This window comes from Limanda limanda, chromosome 5 (assembly GCF_963576545.1).
Source record: "Limanda limanda chromosome 5, fLimLim1.1, whole genome shotgun sequence".
Taxonomy (NCBI): Eukaryota; Metazoa; Chordata; class Actinopteri; order Pleuronectiformes; family Pleuronectidae; genus Limanda; species Limanda limanda.
The window spans coordinates 7867153-7874407 of record NC_083640.1 but is presented as its reverse complement, the minus strand read 5'-3'; positions in this window follow the sequence as shown (position 1 = coordinate 7874407).

The following is a 7255-nucleotide window of genomic DNA, read 5'->3' as shown; positions in this document are numbered from 1 at the left end:
ATCTGTTTGTGTGTACACACACAGATGGCTGACATCATACCCAACACCTGGATATGACTTTGATTTCTTGCCAAATAGGTGAATCAGGAGGACAGCCACTATTATGGTTATCATGCTCTGGTAATAGTGTAAATTGGAGTCTGACATGTGTGCCCTCTCAGGAATTTAGTTGAAATTGCAGTAAGCAGGTTGACATCATGTTTCATGGTGCAGTGTGGGTCAGCATGGTGGCACTGCATATCAAATAACATCATGGTACTGTACCTACTAAACTGCTATGTCAGTATAAGCATAAATAAGACAGCATTACAAAACCAGGAATATTTAATTATAACTGAAACTAATATGTAAGTTGAAGCTTATGGTATCTAAATGTAATGATGTTCTTAACCTGATATTCATGTTGTTATAGAGCACTATTATACTACAACCACTATATTCAAGTAACAAAGAAACAATGTGTATATGCCATATAGTTTATAGAATATAGTGAAGTGTTCAAGTCAAATGCTGTACGGTACAGTAACATATTGAAGTAACTGTGTCTTCAGAAGACCCTTCGTAGAATTTTAAGAAAGACAAAAAACATGTGTAATTACTACAACAATGTGAATGAATAATGCTTTTTTGCAGTCACACTACCTTGTACAGTATATTGTTGATTGTAAAAAACATGTTATTTACACATAAAAGTCTTAAATATACAATACACAAAGCTATCATAGCTATCAAATTATCAGAATTACTACTAAGGATGCCTGTTGTTTATGTTTAACATTAAATATGAATACATTTTCTGGGGGAAATGTATAATTTACTATAGTATAGCATAGTATAGTCCAGTAGCAGAATGTTCTTTAGAAAAATTGTATATTCACACTGTAAAATTTAGGAAGATTAACTAAGTGACGTTCTTATTAATTATGTGGGGAGAAAACACAAACAGGTAAAGAATACATCTCAACAAAAACACAGTGGTTTCATAATTTGAATTACATTGCACATGAGCACATACTTTACAGTTCAGTACAAACCGTATTATTAGAGGTGTAGGATAGATTTCAGTGTATTATTTGATGGATTGATCTGTTGGTGAGGTTGACTCTATCTGAACTTTTACAATTTATTGAAGCACCTTTTTGTAGGACGATGAAATTAGAGTTCCAGTGAAAAACTTCCAGAAAAAAACTTCAAAAGAACATATCATTTAAAAGTTTAGTTTGCTTTAACTTATACAACAAATTCATCTGATCCATCTTGTTATGAACTGAAATGATTTCAGAAATGTAATAACCTCATTAACACCGATGCTCCCATCTAACCATTTTAACATTTAAACTGTGTTGTCACATTAGTATTCAGCTCAAAAATTACACATCAGGATCTCTTTCAGTGTAATCCTCCACACAGGCTCAACCTCGACAGTAACCAATTCCTTCTCAACTAAGAACCTGAAACAGAGACAAGCAAGATTGTACTCGCAGTGACTTTCTTATCACTGAATCTACTTTTAGAGTTTGAGTCCAAACAGAACAGAATCTGTGCCAAACAAAGAGAATTCAGTGTTTCCATAGTGTGTCCTCTTACACGCAGCGCTGAGATATGCAGCTCCGTAGAAGATGCACACAATTACTTCAGAGGCGAGGTGCTTTATTTACATATGCAATATGCATAAGCAAGGTTACTGTGAGGGTGAAATAACCGCCTGATAGAAGGAGAGAGAGAAGGAGGGGTTTGGTATGTGTGTGTGTGCGTGTGTGTGTTTGTGTGTGCTGGTGATGGAGAGCGGGTGGGTAGGGGGGGGGGGCAGAAAATTGGTGTTATCAATATTTAACCAACCCTTCCAGCATATTTATGGCAGACAATAGAGCAGACATGCAACTGTCTCGTGTGAGTGGATGTGTATTTATTACACACTGAAATAGAGGCTGTAAATAGGATGTTCATTGATACATCCGCGCCACACTCGCATTGGAACCAGTGAGGAGCCCAGCACCGGCTCAACCGCCCTCACAGTCGAATCTTACCAAAAATACAGTATTAACATATTTTCTAATTACATGTCACAATCCCCGGGTGCAGGAGGGATATTCATTAGGGAGATATTTCCACATGTGGCGAGCAGATGCACGGTCTGAAATTCAATCGGTTTGAAAAAATAAAGGGGACCTAAAGAGCTATGAAAAGAGGGAGAAGAAATAAAATGTCTGGAGCGTTCTTTCTTTTTTTTTTTTTCTTCTCTTTTTTTTCCTTCGCAGACCCATGGCCTCTCCGAAAAATGTTTCCATGTGTTGTGTCTGAGCACACTGCGAGCAGAGTGGGGAAACATTCTCTGCTCCAAACCACATGCAACAGATTCTTTCTGGAGCCAAATAAATCTACCCTGTGTTTCAGATCATGTGACACTTTTTTCTGTGCTTTGTGTTATTCCCAACATATCCTGTTTCAACCCCCCCCACCCCCCACCCCATCCCCCTCACCCCCATCTGCCTACGACCCCCACGCAACCCCTTTTCCCCCCACACACTATTCCAGCAACGCACGCATTAGTACCGCACACACACACACACACACACACACACACACACACACACACACACACGCACACACGCACACGCACACACTCACAGCACACCTATAGGCAGCACAGCACACGCACATTCAGAGTTTCCATTTCCTGTGCGTAAGATCACCTGTACAGACAGAGTGGCGGGCTTTAATGCGACGTGCTCGGGCAGGAAAACAGGAAAAGGGAGTTCAAGGGTGTCTAACATGAAATACTCGCAGAGTTAGGGGAAACCCAGAGCTCAGGGCGGCGCTCCAGCTTCTGGAGACAGTCAGGGAAGTTTCACCAGTTCACTTTTTTGTTTGAGCACTGCCATCATGTGCTCTACTTTCGCTTGTGCAAAAATGTTCTAGAGGTGTTGAACATCTGCTGTGTTTCTACAGAACCTCAACACATTCACTACAGGAACGTTTTCATATCTTGGTAAATAATTTGTATGTGCATTGCTAAAAGTTAGATGAGGTTTATACAACAGTTAGCATAGCTTAGCATAAAGTCCAGAAACAGGGGCAAATGCTACCACCGACTAACATCTGGCTTTGTCCATAGTGGGAAAGGGTACACTTGGTATTTAAAGGCTCAAGCTCCAATCGGCAGTGAAAAAAGGTGACACCCGAGTGGACACGCTATAACATCATAGCATGACGCACATCATGGAGGCAAGTTAAGCTTATGGCCTCTGTTGAGACGTTTTCAGACGTGACCTGCGGGTAAAATCCAGCCTTTTTTACACATACAAAAGTCAGCAGGACTAATCCTCCGCATTATTTAGGCGAGAGGTGGAGCAGCCGGGTGTAGCTGCCAGAGGCAGGAAGTGATGTATTAACTCTGTTGCGGAGGTCATGTGATTTCCTTGACAACACAGACACCATTGTCTGCTTCTATCACCACGAAGGAAGATATTTGTTTACTTTTCGTTTAGTTTTTTTTCATTTTTTTAATTTCTTGCTTTAAAAGCGTCATCAACAGCACCTACTCGTTTGCAATCAATCCAGCGGGGGATCCGTTGCTGTGTTCACACATCGACTTCTCCTGGATTTCTACAGACATCATACTCGGGGGTCGGGCTAAGATCGTCCGCAGAAACTGTGGAGCGTCTTACCCTGAGATTTGCATTGAAACATGCACCTCCTCTTGAGAGAATATGGAGGAACTGCAGAGTTCAGTGACAAGTCTGAAAGCAGTATCGGTAACTTCTGCAGCTCTTTGCTACCTCAGCCATACATTCCATCTGTATCTATTGAAAGAGAATTAAATATCATTTAGCTGTCGTTGAGTTTATAAAGACAGAAGTAGAAGATATTATTTTTTAAGTAACCACCATAACATAGTCATTGGCCTCAGTGCTACTTTTACTGTTCACTAATCCTGTGTATTCCAACACATTTGTGACGTATGTGACTCACCAGGAAAGACAAAAAAAAACGGGAAGTCAAACTAATTTACTGGTAATGGGAAAGGAGTCCATCGCTTATTTCTCCCAGTGGGTTTACCCCTTTTTAAAACACATACATCTACAGTTAAACAGCATGGGAGGGGGTGTATTTGTGAGGGCGTGTTGTTTACAATGCTGGAACAGATGAATGTGTTCAAACACTTGTTAGATGCCAAAACACAAGAGTTTTTATTACTCACAGACAGGATTTTACTTTTCAAAGCTGCAACTGTTTTCTCTCGCGATAACATTGAGGTCAACGGCAGAAATACAGCATTCATGTTTAAAGTTATCCATCAGGGATGTGCTCCCTGTCTGATGACAGTTGCATTGCAGCAAAATCTAAACTTGGGTTTACAGGCTAAACCTATAGAATGTTTAAAAAGAAGGATGATCTCTCTTCCCTTCAATAAACTAAAATATCCCAGATCTGGGTGCCGCCATCTTACATCGTCCACGTCATTTGGAGCCAGAGTCTGTGCTGCAATGACCATGATCTGGACCCAGGGTATTCAGGTACCACTGATACATGCGCTTGAGCAACTGCTTTAGATGTCAATCATGACGTTTCAACCATTTTTATAGCATTAGATAGCTAATTAAAACCAAACCTAATAGAAAAAAACTAATACTTGAACTGTCATCAGTGGCATTAGAACTGACAGAAACTCTCTTTGAGAAAAGGGTATTTAACATGTTCTTTTAGTTTCTAGTTTTATCAATGCAACTGCAAGGATGATGACTAATGCCGCAGCCAGCCACCAGGAGGGCCAGGAGATCATTTGGCTTCACTTTTAAGGAGCTGACACGGCGTCCATCTTTATACAGTCTCTGGCTGAACTAGATTCAGTATTTTTGATACACAATGCATTGCAATTCCTGAATTGCTTTTCCTCCTCCTAAAAAGGTATGACTTAAACTCTTTTTATATGTGAATTGCAGGATTATAACATTATCACAATGCATTGGTGTTTTGAATGACACCACACCCCTCCACCCTCCTCAATGGCCTGTGAACTCCACCAACGCACATCCACTGTTTCATTTATCAATGAGGATTTAGCATTGAGGCCTTTTCCAAGCAGAATAAATGTTTGTGAGCATTCTTGCAGTGACTCTTAAGTTATTTTAAGCTAACAGTCAATATCAGGAGGATACTAAACGCTCACAGCTACAATGCCAACATGCCTACGTTTAGTAAATACAAGGTTTGTATCGAAGATTAGTCTTAATTATACAACAAGGAGTTTTTAATTGGTTATGAAACGGTCTTGTTTTGGTATTGCTGCCTAGTTATGAGCTTTAACAGCAAAGGAGACTATTCTCAATTTCATGTATGGCAGTCTATACTGGAATAGCCTTTGTTCACATTTCTGCCAGCAAACTTTCACATTAAGTAGCATGAAAGGAAGCTGGATTTTTATTCAGCATTTTGTAGTCGTGTCTGATGCTGGGGCAGGCTCAACAAAGCAAAAAGAAGAGAAAGGCCAGAAGAAGAAGAAGAAGAAGAAGAAGAAGAAGAAGAAGACTCAATCTTGGTCGGCATTCCCATTTTACCTTAACCCTAACAGATTACTGGATCAGAAAGGATTCAAAACCGATCCTGAATTGCTTTTCCTCCTCCTAAAAAGGTATGACTCATTTTATATGTGAATTGCAGGATTATGCAGACAGCTGTGTGTCTTTTTCACACTCCTCCCAAAACAAATGCACATGCTGGCCAGGCTGGGATTTTCAGACAGGAGGTGGTGAAAACAATACTGCCTTTGTCCACAGAGGTGCCAAAATCAATGCCCCTTGTGGGGGATTAAAGTAATTTTCAGACATGCACTCTGGACCTTTTCCTGAAATGTCCTGGAGGGGATGTATGTGAGAGTGTAAATGTTCAAGTTAGTTGCTCTGTGCATTTTCTGGAACTTTTCCTACCAGCCCACTAATGTCCAGAAAATGTCTGCAGTGGAATATATACTTTATTTCCAGTCTCCTACCAAGGTGCCATCCCTCCCCTGGATGTGCAGGCCTTTTCCCTGTTGTTGGGAATGAGCCCCAGAAAATTGTCTAGACCCTATTTTTTGGATATTATCTGGAGTCCTTGTCTGAAAACCGCTTAAATGTAGTGAGCTAGCATGCTAAGATTTTGGATGCTTTATTACTTTCTTGCTGGTGGTGAATTAATACGATAGATACAACTTTCACTTATGTTAAATATGACACTGGAGCCAACAACCGGTTATAAGCATAAACACAGTAAACAACTGTTAAATGCTAGCTCTGTCCAAAGATAACATGTTCAACAAATTCCCTAATTATCAAGTTGTAGCCTATCTTGTTTGTTTAGTTGAAAACAACAAAACATATTGCCCAAATTGTTGAACTGTTCCTTTAAGCATTCCATATTTTCTGAAAGTACTTGATCGTCTACCCCTCGTTTTCTTTCTCCTCTAATTCCAACCATAGGTTTTCGTTAGCATGTAGTATTGTTACCTTGTAGTTGTTGCTATACGTGACGGGCCATACTGATCAATCACCCCTGTTCTCTGTGGGGTAACGCAGTGTTCCCCTGTGCATCTGACAGCAATCCCCAGCTCATTTACTGTCAAATGGGCTCTGCTCTCTTTGCCTGAGCTCAGATGCAGATTTATGCCAGAGCAATGCCGGTTCTTGCATATTAGATGAAAGCCTTGTTTGCATATACCCACTCACCCGCCCCCCCCCCCCTATCCCCTTCCCTCTTCCCCCTCTTTCTCTCTCTTCCTTTTTTCTGAGGCGTCACTTTAATATGTATGCAAATGGGCTGCGCTCCACGGGCAGATATGTGTGGAGTCCTGTCCTGCAGTCAGGAGGTGTAGGAGAGATTGTGTTTGTATTTATGAGGCATGGGCCTTGCCGCTCTTGGGAGAGAAAATGCTGCGAGTAGTGTGGTGGAGGCTCTGCAGTGCAGGCAGAATGCAGATATGCCAATAACAGAGGTCATGGTTGTCACTAATGATAAGAGGAGACAATTAGACAATAGCATAGCTGTAATGTAACCCCCCCCTTACAACCTCTTATACACACTCCCAAACACACAAGCCCTCGTATCCCCTGCTCTAGTGAGCTATCCCTCTGTGGAGGACATGTTTCTTCTGGAATGTTCTATATATGGTTCTATATCCCGACCTGGATGGGGAGTTCTGGTGATTGGTGCGGGTAAAAGACCAATCTATTGATCCCCGCATCCCTCCGCCTCGGGGGGGTGAGGATCACTGTCAGGG